Source organism: Prinia subflava, chromosome 1, assembly GCF_021018805.1.
Source record: "Prinia subflava isolate CZ2003 ecotype Zambia chromosome 1, Cam_Psub_1.2, whole genome shotgun sequence".
Taxonomy (NCBI): Eukaryota; Metazoa; Chordata; class Aves; order Passeriformes; family Cisticolidae; genus Prinia; species Prinia subflava.
Genome location: NC_086247.1, coordinates 57275483 through 57295740, shown reverse-complemented (window position 1 = coordinate 57295740; position 20258 = coordinate 57275483).

Below are 20258 nucleotides of genomic sequence, written 5' to 3'. Positions count from 1 at the left end.
TATATTAACAGAGGTCAGCATATGCACCATGGTCCATGGAAACATCCAAAATACACTAGCTTAAAGGAATAAAATTGAAACAAAGATAGTAATATCTAGGATCCTTTTAGTAACATTACCATTATTTTGTAGACTGGTATAATGAAATGCAGAAGCAGTGACCTGGCTACAGCTATCTAGGAGATTGTGGCAGAGCTAGCAATAAAATAGAGTTTGGAAAGTCATAGACCACTAGTCCATGGAGAATGCAGAGGAGAAAGGTAAAAATGTGGACGTTTTTGTGATGATACCCATTGCAGTGAAGCAACATAATTAGTAATAGTTCATAGGTTTTGCTCTGTATAACCACTAAATACACATAGACACTAATTCTTTCTCTTTTTAATATTTTTAAGCTGTTCTGGTTTTCAGTTTTCCCAGTAAAGGCACATTGCAACTTTATAAATATCAGTTTTACAGCAAAGTTTTATTTGAATCCTATCTCTATGTGCATTAATTTCTAACAATAACTCCCAAGAAATCTGCACAGGAAATAAACAAGTCTTTATGTGTTTATTTATTTGTCTGAAACAAGAGAAACAACTGTATGAGCTGAAATATAGAAAAAGATATTAAAATTCCATTCTAATTCAGGAATAAAATCACAAATATAATTACAACAGAAATCTTCATTTCTATGAAATAGAGTTCTTCTATAATATAAATTCCATGGTGACTTAGAAATTGTGCTGACATCTACTGAAGTCAACAGTAATTTTCTTATACATAGTTCAATGTGTGCATGACAAACTGGATATCAAACTGTTTCAGGCTTCTGACCAATATCTTCAGTGTTCACACTTTAAATTGCTATCAAAACTAATAGAGAAGTTTCATTAAGGCAATAGCTGTAGAACGCAAAACTGAACTTTGAGGAAAGATTGTGAAAGTTTCCAGATATGTGTATTAATGATTTATCATCAACTGTGTAGACTCTAAAAGGGAATTATCTTGCTAGTTTCTTACTTTTACTTCATAAAACATTGAAAATAAAGAAGGCTGGATCTTTTTTTGTATCCTTTTTTTCTGACCATTCTTTCTATTTTTACTGCTTGTTAATTATCTATTAAGAAATAAAGAAAATAAGGCATACCCTTTTACATTTTGGAATAACCTTTTCTGCTTGAAAGTCTCTCAAAAGACACAACCTCCTCTGCAGCAGGTGTAGTTTTAATGATCCTTTGATGCCATATGTCAAATTTCATCACTTGCTGTGAAGAGTGACATTTCTTTTGATAGCTCCTAGCAACAGCAACAGCAGTTGTTAGTGGTCACCTCACATACTAGACTAATAATTCCTACAGCAAAAACATTTAATTTCAACTTCATGCCATGTTGCACACTATCTCTCATGCTGATCTCCTCTGTTCGTAATTACTTTTAAAGTAAAATAAATCTATAGTATTAATTCACTGCCCACTATATTTGTTTTCACATGCACACTCACAAAAACACCACTACAGTCTGCATTAGGGCACTTCAAAGCTGCCTTCTGAACTGGATTTCCTGTCAGTACACACAGTGAATGTGGAAGCATGGTGCAAGGTGAGGATGGGGATGGCTTTCAAGAACATGTTTGCCCACACGTGCCAGGCACTAGAAATGCAGCATTGCTGTAACAATAAACATTCTGGGACATCAACACACATCCAGGTATGGGCTACAGGTTTTCCTGGAGGCCTTTACATGTACAGGTTGAGAAGGAATTTGATGTATTTCCCTCTGCTACTGTCATATTAATTCTTTGGACAGTCATCCAGGTATTCTGATATCACTGGAACCTTTAGATAAAGGAATTACATGTCAAGTCACCTTGATTTTCAAATGGTACTTTACATTTCTTTCTCTTCTAATGTTACTTTTATATCAGAAACATATAATGACTTGTACTGCAACTTTGCAAATCCACCATTATGTTGGCTATTGCTAATCGATGACACCTTTAACATTTTCAAATATGTAAACAAAGTAATAATTCCAGACCTCATTATAAGAGGAAGACCAGGAAACTAAATGTCTTACTGCTGGGCAGAAAAAAAAAGGGAACTCTAAGGTATCAAGCAATGACTTTGGGAAGGGAAACAACTTGATACCTTTTTCAGTTTAGTCTTCATTAAAAAAGCCACTGACATCCTTTGCAGAAGAATAAGAACTCCCATTACAACACAGCATGGAAACATTAGACATATTTACATATGTTACTTCTCCTTAAAATTAGTAAGGGCTGATGAAGTACTTCTGCTAAGATGTGTTGCTAGTGAAATCCTTAAACTACCAGAAGTAGGTACTGAAAAAATTATCGAGGACTGGAAAATAACAGATAATTTGTCTTTACAAATAAGACAATACAAGGACTCAGAAAAGTGTAGACCAATAAAGTTAATGTCAGTCATAGAAACACAGAATTATTGAATGGTTTCAGACGTTTAAGTTCATCTAGTTCCAATTCCTCTGTCGTAGGCAATCTCTCTTCTTAGGAGAGATTTCTCATCCCTCTAATCACCTTTCTGGCTTTCCTCTGAACCTGCTCCAGCAGGTCGATTTTTTTAATGCTGAGAGCATCAGAGGTGGAGTCATTACTCCAGGTGGGATCTCATGGCAGAAAAGCAGAAGGGCAGAATCACTTCCCACAGCTGGCCACACTGCTTATAATGCAGCCCATGGTATAGTTGGTTTTCTGGGCTGCAAGTTGTCAGAAACTGAAATACTTCATGCCTCAAACATTGATATAAAGTTTTGCTCATTGTAACAAAAACTGTATAAAAAAAGAACCTTCAAACAAAGAAGCCTCCCTGAAGATACTTGACTGTGACTTTGGACTGTAACTTAAACCACTAATATTAGATAAAGGGAAAACCCATTCTTTAATTATCTCAGACCCAGGGGGGAAAAAAAAAGAAAAAAAAGAAAAAAAAGAAAAAAGAAAAAAGAAAAAAGAAAAAAGAAAAAAGAAAAAAGAAAAAAGAAAAAAGAAAAAAGAAAAAAGAAAAAAGAAAAAAGAAAAAAGAAAAAAGAAAAAAGAAAAAAGAAAAAAGAAAAAAGAAAAAAGAAAAACAAAAAGAAAAAAAGAAAAAAGAAAAAATTTTAAAAAAGAAAAAAGAAAAAAGAAAAAAAAGAAAAAAAAAAAGGAGGACTTCATCCGCAAGAAAGCCAAACTCAGCAGAGATTCCAGAGATTCTTCCCTGGCTGAATTTGGGGTGGGGGAGACCACAGCCTGCAGAAGCCAGGTTTACACAGCCTGTCCCAAAGACAGTGAACACCCATCCTTGTTGTTATGAATTTTTTTAGTTTGTTGAGTGTTTATATTAAAAGAGAAACGTGTAGTTTCTCACACTAGTGAATTGTAAACACAAGACTATGTTTTGTAAATATTAGCAATGTTATAAATACTTTTTCTAAGACAAGGGGAGGTTGAATAACAGCCTCCTAAACCAATGTGACAAGAGAGGTAGCGATACCCTTCTCTAATCTATAGTCACCTTACTACAAGTATATAATGGAAAAATAAACTAAGGGCAAAGTCTTCTGCCCTGCTGCTCTGTTGCACCCAGATCTGTGTCCCCAGTCTGTTTTCCTAGTTAAACCTCCACAGTAATACATCCTCCCATACACAAACTGTCCCAGCTGTGAAACCCCCAACCCTGGGAAGGCCAGATCCATGGGACATTCAGTGAGAGGCAGCTGAGGGGGGTATCATGATCCATCAAAGGCCCCCCAAAGCACTCCTCAGAGTCATTCCTGAAGTCTTGCACCACAGAACTGCAGGTGATACAACAAACCCAGAGTCTGTTGGAAGAGACAATGGCAAACACTGCCCCAGGAAGTGCCTGGGTTTTCCTAATTGGCCTGAGTGTATATAAACCCATTGGATTCTATGCTTTTTGAGGGGACCTTCACTACCAAGAAGAGTAAGAGTTTGTGACTGGGAAAATGCATAGAACAAGTTCCTGAATAATTTAACAATATGATTTGTAAGTCTTCTGATTGTTGTAAAGCCCAGTCAAAATATCCTTTCTTTAGAGGTAAATAAATTACAACAAAATTACAACCCGCAATAGGTAACAACTATTAACTGGAGAGGATTAATGGAACTTTGAACAGATCATTGGTATCCAGAGTGGTAAAATTATCTTCATTCTATCTCTGTCATTCTGTTTCCCCCCCGCTCATCTATTGTCTATTTCTTTCTTTCTTTCTCTCTGTCTCTCATATTTATTATCAAATAAAACCCATACTATTGTCACTGGCATATGGCCTAGTTTGCACCTTAATTTGGGCAGAGGCATTTATAAGAACTTTAATAGCTGAATTGTGGCACAAGTGCAACTGTTGATTCATGTCCAGAGTTTCACCAGATCCTGGAAAAATAGCAGAAAGCACAGACTAAAATAAATTCATCTCCCTGGTAGATAAAAGGAAGAACAACACCCAACATGAATTTGTGAAGACTAGATCATATGAAACCAAACCAATTTCCATCTATGACAAAGTAATAGACTTTGTGAATAGAAAGGAAGTGTTAGATGTCACTTATCTTTATTGCAGCAAGCTTTTGCCACCTTTCTGGGATTCTCTTAAAAAATCTAGAAAAATTAAACTGTTATGATATTGACACTTAACTGGCAAGAGTGTTTTCCAGGTAGCAGCACTGTCTTAAACTAGAATATTTCATATAGAGTTCTGTAAATCTGGTATTCTAATAATTAAAATCATAAATAAAGTTAAATTCTGAAAAAATCCAAAAATACTGGAGTAAAGAATTATATATCTAAATAAACTTGGCAAAAATGAGAAATGGTGTGGAAAATTAGGATGTAATCTAGTAATGAAACCCCCAAAGTTTTACACACAATTAGATGTAAGTGGCTGCAGAACCACAGGGTGTAGAAACTTGTCTGGCAGCAGCACTGCAGAAATTGCTAAAAGGGTGGTGAACAAAATTACAGTCACAGCATATATTAATCAAAAATATCACACTAATGATGAAAACTCATTTAAGTTAATGAGATAAGAACTGCGCTATTACCTGCAAAAAAAACCCTGAAGTCACAATTTCCTCTTCTAAGTGGTAGTAATATCTCAGATGGAATATTAACTCCAGCTTTAAGCATCTTAGTTTGATTCAATTCATGACAGCCCATGGAATAGTAACAAGTGTGGAAATAGGTCCTGGAAAAACAAATATGCATAAAGTTGAAGAAAATAGATTTATTAGGTTTAGGAATATGATGATGATGTTTGACTATGTAAAAGGTATTTTGAAGGAGAAGGAATAATGACATCAAATATCAAGGGAGAGAAGTATTGTTTTTCAGGGAAAAAAAAAAAAAGAGGTCTAACAGAAAGAAAGGTTAAATAGACCACTGGAACTGCTGTCACTTGAAATAATTTATACCATGGATGGCTTCATAAATGTCAGTTTCAGGAGTGACATGAATATAATTGATCCTGTTTTCAGTATCTGTATATATTTGTTTGCAAGACAATTACTGTTACACCTTGAAGACTGACTGAAGAAATACAACTTAGTGTAAATCCTATAAGAATTATCATGGGTTCATGGATAATCTTTTATCTGTTTAATTGTGTGAGTTTCTCACATACTAAAATTCAGGATTAAAAATCAAATGAAACCAGTCTCTCGCCATTGAACTAGCAGATTTTACAATTCCCTGATGGATTATGCACATAGCTGATTCTTAGGATTGTGCTCTCTTTCTGAGGTGTGGTATAGTTTTTGTTTCTGTTTAGAATCATAAAATATGCTGAGGGCACGGTTCCAGCACTTTCCCCGTTAAACTTCATATAGTTGGTGATTGCCCAGCCCTCTGATTTTCCAAGGTCTCCCTTCAGGGTCTCTCTATCCTCTAGATTTAGTGTTGCCAGCAAACATACTTAGTGTCCCTTCCAGTCTTGCCTCCAAGTCATTTATGAAGATGTTGAAGAGCTGAGAATGGAGCCCACTGAGAGTGAAACCCCTCTAATGACCAGTCTCCAGTCTGATGTCACTCTGTTCACTCTAAATGTCTCTGCCTTTGCAAATTCATTTCAAGTGTTTGAACATGCATTATCCAATTATGTTCATAATACTTCAGCATTATGTGCAGTATTGTAATAATACAGTATTGCTTAATTACTATTTCTTCTGTCTTTTACACAAGGAAGATGAAGTATGGACAAGGCTCCACGAAAGTCTGTGTCAGATTCAGGAATGAAAAGTCACTTGATTCTTCTGGGGTTCCTTTTTCTTCATTATTCTGTCTCTTGATCTCAGTGTTCTCATGTGGTCAGTACATATTCAGTCTGCAGGTTGATACCACCATTAGGTGCATTGTTGTACAGCCTGCAGGCAACATGCACTGTAACTAAAGAAAAAACACTAAAAACACGAGTAAGAGAGCACTTGTCTTGTGACAAAAACATCATATACTAGAAAAATTCTTTCTGTATCATATATATTTTGTTTTCAATTTTCAAGCAACACCACGCTTGTTAATACAGTCATGCTTCAAAAATACTACCAATTAGTGTAATATCTGTATCTTAGAAATATTTGGAACCATATATAATTTCATTTTAATTTCTTCATATTTCTTCAACATATAGAAAGAAAAATGGTCAAATAATAAACCAAAGTAGAGGCAGATATTTGATGGTATTTTCTGCATTCTAAAAATTAGCCAAAATACTCTCATGAAGACTTTATCATAGCAGATAAAAAATAGCCTCAATTCAATCATATGCAGCAATTTCCTTTTATTTTGTAAAAAAAATAAAGGGATTATTAATAAATATTTACTACTATATATGCCAGATGTCTGTTATTCCCTATGACCACATTAAAGTGTAATGACAGTCAGATTCTATGTGTGTAATTATGTTTCTACATCTGAAAAGAATTTATTTTACTTAAAAAAGCAATATAAATAAAAATCATTGATCTTTCTGCTGCAAAGTCTTTCAGCTATAGCTAACTATAAAATATTTTTTCTAGTTTAGTCTTTTTTTTTCTTTTCCTTTGATGTTATCAGTACAACGTCCCTCTTTGTCCATCAAGGAAAATATATTAAATGGCCTGCGATGCTCAGTTTTGTCAGACTACATTCGACTGTTCCATTTTTCTTGAAACTGTACTATAAACAGAGAAAAAAAGTACCTGGGATTTCTGTCAGAATCTAGGAAAGCAGGCAGGAGTTCTGCCTCAGGCATTCCTGGGAGAAAATTAGTAAAGGTAGCTACAGTCATCTCTGGTAAATATTTTCAAGCCAGCACAGATGTATAATTTATATTTATATTTATATTCTTTTTAGCAAAATCTTTAGTAGAACATGTGTTATTTATTTATTCTTTAAATACCTATGTTATTTGGTCAAGGTTTTCTGAATTGGTCTTAAATTTGTTTTAATTTAAAATCTCAGTTCAATTCTGAAGAAACTGAAAAGCAAAAAATTGTTAGTAGTTGTATATTCCTCTACTAGAAAAATGATGTCTGTCTTCCATCTTTAGCTTTTTCTCTGTTGCAAGGAGATTGTAAATAAATCCAATTTACTGACCATCAAAGGGTTTAAAGGAGAAACATGATTCACTTGTAAAATAAAAATATCAAAAAGTCCAATGAGAGAAAAATTCAGCATATATTACTCCTAATCCTAAATTATTAGTAGTGTACTTCTCTGAAAAAAAAAGTGAATGCTTTAGGAAATCTTGAGACTACAACTACAGTTGCTTCAATTTATTCTGCAGTATTGGTAGAGGTGCCTTATCCCAGAGCACAAGAGGTCAGCCTAAAGCATCAGCACTGTTTTGTGGTCTTATTACAAGAAATGGTGAATAGCTCAGGGAGTTGCTGATTGCCCTTTACTCCCACAGATTCCAGTTCTTCTGTATCTAATGGTTTTAATCTCTCTAGTCCTAATGTCTACAATTAAACTGCAAAATATTTCCCCCTTGAGTCCCATTGTTTTCCTCCATTTGGCATTCATTGATTTCCTACCCTGCTACTATCTCCCTGATTTCCAGCTGAAATAAAACACAGGGAGAATCATGTTATTTTTATTTCCATGTTGGAGTTTTATGCTACTATCGTTGGCAATGTCAGCACAGCTCTGGGAATAGTTAACACCTTTCTGCCAAAGACAGCAGGGAAAACTGAGGAAACTGAACAAAAATTAAGAGGCAGATATTTATAAAACAAATCACATTTCTTACAGTCCTTAAGCTTATTAAACCAAGTTCACATTAGAAATAAACTATGATTATTTACTAAAAAAAAAATCATCAGATGAATAGTGAACAGCAGGCATGACTTGTGGGCAGCCTGATGACAAGCATTATTGATAGTGGAATAATTAACTACTGAGAAAAATTCAGATCAAAAGAAATGAGTATTTCAGAACAGAAATGTTCCTTTTCTGATATTTAGAAAGCAAGAAAGCATATGAGATCATTCAGTAAGTTCATACATAAGGACAGTAAGTTCAGATCTGTTCACAAACTCTTTCCTTTTACAAATCTCGTTTGTGATGTACAGAAAGCCACAACATCACACTACCTCACATTTGGACTGGTAATAGTATAATCAATAACAGGAAAATCAATATTTATTTTCATATGACAGAAATCTTGGAAGGAGCTTGGAAATTAGTGGGCCAGTGAACCAGAAGCCCTTGACATACAGGAATCATCAATGGCAGCAGTATCTGTGCACAGGCATAGATCATGGTTTAATGGTTCTTTGCCAGTTAGTTGTTTGCCAGTGTTTTGATAAAATTCATGCAAGAGTACTCAGCCGGATGATGCTGACCATTACTAACTCCTGAATGCTCTTTCTGCCTATGTTCAGAGTGTTTTTGCAAAGCAATAACCTTTATTTAGAAACAAACATTGATCCATGAACAAGAGTATTTCAGACATCACATAAGTCCTTTTGGCAGTATCTAGTGTATCATGGTGCCAAAATTTACAAGTTTATCAATACACAAATGATCCGTGCATTTACACATTTTGCAAGAGGACAGTCATGAAGTTTAGCTAGGTAGCAGTTCATTATGGCTGATGGAGCTGTGCTTTTTCTGAAACTCCATCACAAGAGTTTTCAGGCTTCACTGATATTTGTTGAGCCCAAGCAGGTTATCACTGCCGTGTGCCATTCTGGGAGGGATTGTACATGTCTCAACATGGTTTTCTCTCTTATTTTTCTGCTGTCAATACCTTTTCTTTGTTCTGTCACAAGACTTTTTTTTTTTTTCTCTATAATGGTGAGCAGGGAAAATGTATGCGTGATGTCTATATAGATACATTATCATCCCTCCTATATTCTGCTTTTCTGTCTCTTTAAGGTTCAAGGACCTTCTTTTCTTTTCAGTTTGGCTGTTCTAAGCAGTCTCACATTAGATTTCTCACTTCCTCTTTAAATTTTTGTTCAAACATTTAACTGAAAATGTGCTCATTATTTTATTATTTCAAGGTCTAGCCGAGTGTTAGAAATAAAGGGGAAATGTCTACCAGCTCTGCAGCAGCAGAAGCCAATTTATTCCTACAAGTATGATTCTCAATCTCTATTTTCTCTTTTCAAGGTATTGAGACACCTATGTCACATAAATGCATCTTACTTCCACCAAGATTTTCTTATTGGAGTAGTGTTGCTGACTGTATGAATAAAATAAGCAAGGGAAACTTAGTCCACTATGCATGAATTAGATCATAATGCACAATTAGATCACTATCTTGGGTTTTTAGATTTCAAAATTAACAAAAGAGTCTGGTAGATGATAAAGAAGATAAAAAAGCACAAGTACAAATTCTTAAAATATTTTGAAGTGGTTTTGGAATAAGGCAAATGTAAAGATTTTTTTTCTCTACAGTCCTCCTAAAAACCCTTTCAGTTTGTATGTTTGCTTGCTTTTTATGATGTAAATAATGTAGATGGATTTGTTCAGAGAATTTGACTGCAAGGAGATGGCAAATGAAAAATACTCTCCCTGAGGTGAATGATGAGCCTCAAAAATGGGTACTCTGAAGCACATATCTCATGAACATTACTCCTCTTCCCTTTTCTGGAAACTGCATGACCTTTGCTTTGTATAAAGGCTGTGTGGTCTCCAAAGAGCAGTGAAAGATATTTTTGTGCTCTGTCTTTCAAGGAGAATTATTTAAAAATTAAGGATTAATACAGGCATCAGCCAATAAGAGAAAATTACACATAAAGAAAATTTAATGAGGAACCAGAGAGAAAGAAGTCAAGTATCTCTTAGAAAAAAAAATGGAATAATAGCAGTGAAAAAGACTTACCAACTTATACTATGAAAGATCAACACACACACTTTGACATAATTGAAATGTAAATGTCAAAGACTATTACTGTCATCAGTTTTGGAAATTCAACTCAGATTCAGCTCCATGGTTTCACAATTAAGGGATTGAAGTCCTTTAAACATAACATGCTGCTATTCATATCTTTAATCATTTTAATATTTTATTTTGCCATTAATTCAGGAATACTTGAATTTTACTTCTGTCTACTGTCTCTTAATTGCTTTGCTTTGGTTACTTGGCAATCTTCTTGCTTCATTTAACTATTTCAGCTTCCAGAAATGTGCAAATTAAATAAATCCCCAAATATAGTATTCTATTATGATAAGTGATGATGGTAACTGTAATATGATGGTTCTATTGATAATAATAACAGAATGAGGATTATAGCCTGCTTTAATTTATATTGTTTCATACTTCTTTTTATTCAGTCTACCTGCAGAAGGAATATTGTTTGGCTGATTTTTGAACAGGTAAGTGGGGTAGATGCTGTCAGAAATGTCTTTCTTCTAGGCTCTACAGCAAAAGTCGTCTGACTTTTGACTTTAATGACTAAGATTCCCTCCAGCTCTGCCTGTATCCCATGGCTGGTGACTGCTGATGATGCTGACAGCCATTCCTTTCTGATTGTGAAATCATTGTTGCCATAGAGGAGCTTTAGCTGAAGCTGCCACTGACCTAGCTGAGGCCCATGATGGTCACACACAGGTGCCACTTGAGTCCAAGAAACTTAAAAAATATTTATTTACTCTTGGCAGTTTCCAATTTCCTGTTAAATATCACACTGTCCTTTTTCTACTAACCATAAGAACTCAGGCAGTCCCAAAAATATCTTTTATTTAGGTTTCTCAGTCACTTTGTATCAAGGATTGATAAACCACTATTGATGGTTAATATACCACAATTAGTATGTACGGTTGATAACTGTCCTTCTCTTTATACTTTTATTTCCTGCGGTTTTTCTCTTTAAAAGTTTTCTTTGTATAGTTTTTTTTCCCTATCTGCTTTTTAAATCTCCTTTAATACTGAAATACTTGTCACTAAGCTTCACTGGGAATACTCATTATTCCAAGAAACATTTCAGACAAATTAGCCTAATTCACTAAAAGTATAGCAACTTTCCTATAATTGACTCTCAGCTTATTTTTTTTCCTTCTAAAGTTTGTTCAGATAAATCAGTCTTTAAGACTTTACAATATTCCGTCAAGATAAAATGCACCTGGAGCAAACAGTCATTAAAATATACAGATTGTTTTGAAGCTATAAACATATAGTACATACACACCATCATCTGACCTTCATTCTTTAAACATCAATGTTGTATAATTGCAAATATCTAATTCTTATATACCTAACATGAATAAAAAAAGATGAGTAATTTCGAACATGCAGCTCTTTAGAATGGAGTTATCTTACATTTTCTTACTCTACACTTTTGTTCTGATAGCATTTTTAGTTCCATAATGAGTCCCACATAAATGAGTCACTATTATAAAATGAAGCTTTTAAGTCAATTGTACAATTGCACACATACCAAAACATTAACTATGATTCTTCAAGAAATGAGTCTTCAAAATCAGCCACTTGTAAATACACACATACCTATTTCCCAATATATGCATACTTGAAAAAAAGATTTATCTACTTCCAGAATTCAACTACTAGAAAAACTGTTGTAATTTTGAAAGCTTTATTTTTAAGGATGTTTTGCTTTCCTGTTGTCTTGCATCACCTCTCACTGTTACATTTTTCTGTAGCATATAGCATACAGACTGCTACTCTCCATGTTCTTTATAGTCCACATTCTGTTAAGTGGTTCAAAAGAACAGTTCATTAGGTATCAGTGAGAAACGTTTTCACCTTTTGTTTAAAATTGAGCTAACCTAGACCTGATTAACAAAACAATATTTTTTTCTTTTCTATGCTACAGATGACACAAAGAATGAAGCAATCCTTAAAACATTTTCTCAAATATTTTTTTTCTGAAATGTTTTTTTTAAACTAAAAACTACCCTGTCTTTCGTGGGTTTCCAAATGTTGAATTTCTTGCCAAGTCTTCATGCCTGAAGTATAGCTACTGTGTTCTTAAAAAGAGAAACATCTTAGTTGTCGTAAGGTATTTGTCATTCTTTGGCTTATTTGCTGAAGTTGAAGTTCTGTTAGTGTTTTTCCTGATTTTCTTTTTTTTCTTCAGGGCTGAGAATGACAGGAATGCAACAAAGAGGGGGGAAAGTCATCTCTGTAACCAAGATGCTCAGACGAATGCTCAAGGATGGGTCAGCTGTGAGCAGTGCAGGGAAAAAAACCAACCAAACAAACAAAAAAACCAAACCAAACAAAAAAACCCAAGTAAACAAAACCAAAAAAAAACCCCAAACCCAACCCAAAACAAGAAAACAAACAAAAAATAAAACCCCAGAGAGAATAAAACAAATTCCCAACCCCTCTGCCCCCCCAGTTTTCATAATATGAAGCATGAAACCTGTGCTGCATGCAAACTGTACACAACAGCTGACATGAACAGCAGTATCAAGAAAGTACTCTATCACTGTAATTTGTTATGCTTAAATATCTAGGTCTGTTGAAAACAGTCCAGCTGTAGCTGTATACAGGATCACATTTTGAACAGAAAACTCTCAAAGTTATAGACAAGGGAGTAATTTAGAACTTTTGGGACATGCACTGCTGAGCTTATGAAAAGCCTACCCTCTAGAGCACTGTTAACTGGACTTTTGAATAATCATCAAGTATCATAAGCCACTCTAATTGGATTCTACGAAACAATTCACAACAGAAAAATATTTCCACATTTTTCTCTAATAAGGATTTATAAAACAGATTGAAGCTTCTCTATATTTGTTTGTTATTCAGCAATCTACTTTGTCAATAATTCTTTGACATGTTTTTTACATGGTTAAAATTTCTGCAAATATGCATTCCTTCAAATTCCAGAAGTTTCTAGTGATCCTACATGACAAGTTTGAATATTCTGAATGAATGCATCTAACTCATTTAATCAGGTTTTCAGTATAAACTTGAATTCAAATTAAAAATTATTTTCCCTTAGAATTGTGTACCATTTCTGTCAGAATTTTTATTCACAGTGGTGGTCTTGATTGGGCTACCAGTTGTTTCCTGGCTTGTCTGTGTTCCAATTATAGTGATTTTCCTTCTCTTCAGAGTCCACCGCTTCTAAATAGCACAGAGAAAAATAAACAGGCAGCACTGGGCTCTTGCCTTCTCAAGAACTTAAAAATGCCTCCTCTCTTTCATTTAGTCCAAATCTACCTTCTTCAGACTTAGTCATGTACTGTAATCACATTTAGCTCCGCAGAGAGATCTCCTTTTATTCATCCCTTTCAGTGTCTGAGGCAGTCCCAATTGGTATCTCTTCTACATCTGAAATTATTACTTTCTTAGATACATGCATGTGTCAATTCCTTTGTGAAAAACCCCACAGGTTTAACAGGATTTTAAACATTACAGGTGTAGGGGGCCGAATGAGGATGGTTGAACAGGCCAGTTTTCAGAAAAATTTACAGCTGTATTAGATCCGTTTTGCAAGTTAGCAAATGTTTGCTCAAAAAGACTACAAATATGTCTTAGGAAGCCATCAGACATAAAAGCAGAGCAGGAAATAGAATTGTCCAATGAAGAACTGAAAATATCAAGGCAGTATAGGGCAGAGAGAGAAAGGGCAGAGTGGTAAAGAAGAGCACAGAGGCATTCAAGATTCAGCTACATGGCAATAAAACATTGCCACAGAATTTCAGCAAGAAGAGGGGGAATTGAGAAAGAACCTAGGCAACAAGATCACTTTTACTACGGAACACCTAACTGTGTATGGGTATGTAATCCCAAGGAGCACTGCTAATCACAGTGATGGAATGTGCGTGGGGCCAGCAGTGCCCTGCTTCATTACATTCATATGGCATCTGTCAGTAGAGCTGTATGTGTGCAAGTACTGACAAAATAAGAATACAATTTGGCCATATGGCTTGCATTCCATCACAACGCTGCCTTCGATCAGCCTGGGTGGCAGACAACTTGTCATTGCATCCTCTTATCCATCCACCCGACAGCACTAATCCCCTGCCATTCAAATGTCCTGTCCCCAGCCCAACTTCCCAGCTGCTGCTGACACAGTACACGTGCTGCTTATGCTGCTGCTCTTCCTGGAGATGACTCGTCTCTTCTGGCCTTCCTCAGACATTGTGCTTCTTTACCAGCAGCTTTAGCTGTCTCTTCCCTTTAGTAATATTCCATTCATGCTGTTTACATATCTTTGGGGAGCACAGGATTCATATGAAAATGATCCAGTCTTCTTTAGGCTGTCTTGCAAATTGTTTATTTACATATGCTTGAGAGATAATGCATCTTCCCAGTTCAGTCATTTCCTAACCTGAGCACTCCATCATTCAGTCACAGACATGGGAAGATGAGGGCTGGAGGGTTTTTACTGCATTGCTCAGGTCTGCTTGGCACAGAAACAGTTTTACTGTATTTTGTGAAACTGCCAGGCATCTTGCAACCAATCTTCAATTAAAGGAAGAGCTTTGATTAAAGACAAGCAAGTCTGGCAGCCAGTACTTAAAAAAAAAAAAAAAAATCTGAAATCTCACTCTTCCAACACTTTTTTTTTAGTGCTCTGGGTATGTCATTCAAAACCTCCATCACAAGGATTATGTACAAACATGAAAGCGAGAACCAATTTAAAATATCAACAAAAGTGGCATTTCTCACACTGTGACCAGTCAAACCACAAGCACTTCCTAGCTCACATCAAAGATAACTTTAAAAATTGCTCAGATGATAAGGCCAGTATTTTTTCTGCATTCCCTAGGACTAAACAAACCTACTTCCATCAGGATTAATCAGTATTAAAAAGGCAGCTTGGTTTAATCTATCTTGTGCCCTTCTGGCAAAGATAACCATACCCATATTCAGCCTAAAGGTCAGATCATGGAAAAAGCAGTATTTATTTACCTCTGGGGCACTGACAAGATCACTTACTGTGTTTTTTCTGCCTCCAGTAGCAGCTTTGTCTTGTCAGTCACGAAATGGAAGCTATTAGCAGCAGAAGAAAACGATGCTTCATTTACAAAATTGAGGAAATGCAAGAATAATGACAGATGGTGGTATATGTTGACTTCAAATGCACTTAATAGCTACATTTCAATACTATATTTACTTCATATATTTGCAGTAAATCTTAGAACTCACCTCACCACAAAACTAGATCATAAGTTATAGGAAGAGAGTACAGTTTTCAAAACATTTTGACTCATGATCTGTTCAAAAATTCTAATTTTCTTTTAAAACTGTTTCTGAAATTATGAGCCAATAAATAACAATGGAATACCTTCATTAAGGAACAGACCCACATCTTTACCTTTTCATCTGATAACTGGAAGGTAATGTTCTTCTTATAAGGTAGACATATATATATAGATATATAGACACATATAAACATAGATATAGATGATATAGATGATATCAATGATATAGATAGATATAGATATATATATAGATATATATATAGATATATATATAGATAGATATAGATATAGATATAGATATAGATATAGATATAGATATAGATATAGATATAGATATAGATATAGATATAGATATAGATATAGATATAGATATAGATATAGATATAGATAGATATAGATAGATATAGATATAGATATAGATATAGATGATATAGATATAGATAGAGATAGAGATATAGATATAGATGATATAGATATAGAGATATAGATATAGATATAGATATAGATATAGATAGAGATAGAGATAGAGATAGAGATAGAGATAGAGATATAGATAGAGATATAGATATAGATATAGATAGATTAGAGATAGAGATAGAGATAGAGATAGAGATAGAGATAGAGATAGAGATAGAGATAGAGATAGAGATAGAGATAGAGATAGAGATAGATAGAGATAGAGATAGAGATAGAGATAGAGATAGAGATAGAGATAGAGATAGAGATGATAGATAGAGATAGATAGAGATAGATTTATTTATATTCATTTTTCTGTGTCTTTTTGTCTATAGATACAATATGTAGGATAACTACTGGTAAAATAGATCTGGAATTATTTAAAAAGGTCTAGGTCACAAACAGATAAAATAACTAGATGGATAAATAACTTGAAATTTATTTATAAATCTCTATAGTCAGCTATTTAAAATTACAGAAGTCTGGGTCCTTTCATAGTCTAAGATTTGGATGTAATTTAGTATTTAAGAGAAGGCAGAGAGCTTATGCTCAAATGACCATAACACATTAGTACCATCAGTGTTGTGACCTTGATTTTTCTAAGGTAATTGAGTTATATGTAGCAGATAATTTGTTTTTCTAAAGTGAAAATTAATTAATCGGATAGGCAAAACCATTCTCCCACTTAGATACATCAAGTTCTGTAAACATTTCTGAACAAAATTTCACACAAATAAACAGTACCTGATTTCACAAATGTTTATTACTCCTTACTTACAGCAAGATGTTTCTCTACAAAGAAACCGCACTTCTTACAAACAAAGATGTATGTTTTCTTTTGATTCAACATCTCCAGAAGCAGTTAGGAGGCTACAACTGTGGAAACTGATAATGTGATTCACTCTGGACTCACAAACATAAATAATTTAAACTAAATGTTGAGTGGAATCAAAATCAAAAAAAATTATTTAAATGTCATATAACTGGGCAAGAATATTTTTTATTTCTGAAATAAAATAAGTAGAGTAGTGGAAGAGGTAGTTAAAACACTTTCAATTTATTTTTCAAAGTCCATAGCTACTGAGGTATTTGAATTTATAAAGTCCTGGCTATTTCGGCAGATTCACAACCACCAGGAACTTGTGTTATATTTCAGTGAGGGTATGAAATCATGTAATAAATTGCTATGTCATCTTTCTAAACTGTCAAAAATGTTTCAATGCATATGTCATTAGCAATAATATCTCCTCTTTAAAGGACTCTAGCTGGCTAGATCTGCTTATTAATATGGTAAAACTAAGTGTTGTGAATCTGAGCAGTTAACAGGTAGACTAATAAATGATCAAATGGTTTCTCTAGCATAATGGATAACTATGCTAATAAGAAATTAGATATAACTTTACAAAGGGAATCATATATTGGCAGTGTTGGTGAGCTGCACTTTCCAAAGTGATAAACAGGGAAGAAAATTAATCATAAAATCATAGAATCTTAAGGGGTTGGAAAGTTAAGGGAATGAAATGGACCTTAAACATCATCTAGTCCCAATGACTCCCTTTTATGGGCAGGGTCATCTCCCACTAGAAGTGGTTGTTCAAGGCTTTTTCCAGTGTGGCTGTGAACATTTCCAGGGTTGGGACATACATAACCTGCATGGGCAGTGTGTTCCAATGTCTCACTACCCCCAAAGTAAAGAATTTCTTCCTAATATCTAACCTAAATTACCACTCTTTCATTTTGTACCCATTACTCCTTGATCTATGTCTGGTTTAGAGCAAATTTGCGAGGAAACCTCCGAATGGGCTCCCTCCCAAATGGCTCCTCCCCCAACTGGTCTAGGAAAAGTCTCCTTAGAGAAAAGTGGAAAAAACTATTTATATAATGAAGTGCCCACAAGCATAAAGAATGAATAATATGAAACAATAAAACCTCTCGTTGCTCTGGTTAGATGGCAAACTTAGAAAGCCCTTGTCAGTGGTGTATCTGAGCTCATTCAGTCTCTTATCAGTCCCTCCGGCACTGGAAAAATACCGAGGTCCAGGCCCCAAAGGGCCGCAGGTGCAAGATCCCTGTGTCTCTCTGGGTTTTTTCAGTCCAGGACAGGTTTAAACAGTCCCAAGAAGAAGGAAATAAAACTGTCCAGGGAGCTTCTCTCCCTCAGCTAGCTGAAAACTAAGTAAAAGCAAAGGAGATTTCTGTCCCAGTGTCTGTCCGTGCTTCAGACAAGCACAGTCCAGGAGCTGGAATGCAGAGGAGGAGAGCTATTTCTGAAAAAAACCTTCTTTTTCCCGCCCCTTTGCTCTCAGAACCAGTCTTAAATGTACAGAACACAATATCCAGAATAAGCGGAACAGATGATTGGGGATGCAAGCATCAGAGAGTCAACCCAAGACAATCTATCACTACAATTCCTGACGAAGAGTCTCTCTGGCATCTCTGTAGGCCCTCTTCAGATACTGGAAGGTTGCTGTGAGGTTTCCAACAACATTCTCTTCTCCAGGTGGAACAGCCCCAACTTTCTCAGCCTGTGTTTTTACGGAAGGTGCTCCACCACTCTTATCTTTTTCTTGACCCTCCTCTGGACTTGCTCCAATTGTTCCATGTCCTTCTTATGCTGCGGGCACCCGAACTGGGGTCTCACCAGAGCATGACAGAGGGTGAGAATCCAGCCATTGAACTGCTGGCCTCACTCCTTTGGATGCAAGGAAGGATTTCATTTGCTTTCTGTGCTGTGGGCACACAGTGCTGGCTTGCAGTGAGGTTTTAATCAACCATCATCCCCAAGTCCTGCTCTGCAGGGCTGCTCTCAGTCACTTTCCACCAGACATGTAAGTGTGCCTGGGATTGCCACAGCCCAGGTTTAGTACCTTGTATCTCACTTTGTTGAACTTCAGCTCCACCTCTCAAGCCTGTTAAGGTCCCTCTGAATGGCCTCCATTACGTCCAGCATGTTGACTACACCACACAGCTTGGTGTCATCAGCAAATCTGATGAGGGTGCCCTCAACCCCACTGTCCACGTTGCCAACAAAGTGCTGAACAGCACTGGCTCCAGTACCAACCTCTGAGGGACACCACTCATCACCTGTCTCACCATCTGCATGCACAATGAGCCACTACCACAATGGGATGTGCACAATGAAGTGCACCTACCTGAAATTGCCTGCAGAGAAAATGCAAGTGTAAACAAACCACAGAAATTACATTCTTTGTATAAATCAGAGGGGGATTCTTATACATTGGAAAAGTGTACAGCAAAACAGAAGGAATCAAATTCATTTTTCAGCTTCAGTTACCAGAGGTAGTCAGGGTCACATCAGGCTGATGATACTTGTGGGATGTTATACAGATCAGCATCCTCTGTATTCTCCTATGTGCTGAATCTGCTACAGTGTCAGGCAGTCATTTGTCCAAGCCAGAGGAAAGGCAGCTTGCTATAGGTGTCTGTGTATTAAGAAGATGCCATGATTTCTAGCACTTGGAAGGTCTTCAGATTATATGTACAAGGATAAGGGAAACAGCAGAATCCAAATGAGACAGGAAGGCAATAATGTAAAAAGCTTATCCAAAGGGCTACTTGCCTTTTTCTTTTTCTTTTTCTTTTTCTTTTTCTTTTTCTTTTTCTTTTTCTTTTTCTTTTTCTTTTTCTTTTTCTTTTTCTTTTTCTTTTTCTTTTTCTTTTTCTTTTTCTTTTTCTTTTTCTTTTTCTTTTTCTTTTTCTTTTTCTTTTTCTTTTTCTTTTTCTTTTTCTTTTTCTTTTTCTTCTTCTTTTTTTTCTCTTTCATTTCCTTTTTCTTTTTCTTTTTCTTTTTCTTTTTCTTTTTCTTTTTCTTTTTCTTTTTCTTTTTCTTTTTCTTCTTCTTCTTTTTCTTTTTCTTTTTCTTCTTCTTCTTTTTCTTTTTCTTTTTCTTTTTCTTTTTCTTTTTCTTTTTCTTTTTCTTTTTCTTTTTCTTTTTCTTTTTCTTTTCCTTTATCTTTTTCTTTTCCTTTTTATTTTTCCTTTTCTTTTTCTTTTCCTTTATCTTTTTCTTTTCCTTTTCATTTTTCCTTTTCTTTTTTTCTTTTTTTTTAATTTTTTTTCCTTCCTTTCTCAAACTTAATCTTTGAGAAAGGGTGAACATACAGCAGGGATATGGAAGGGAGAAAATGGCCAGAATGCTGAGGTTGTTGGTCC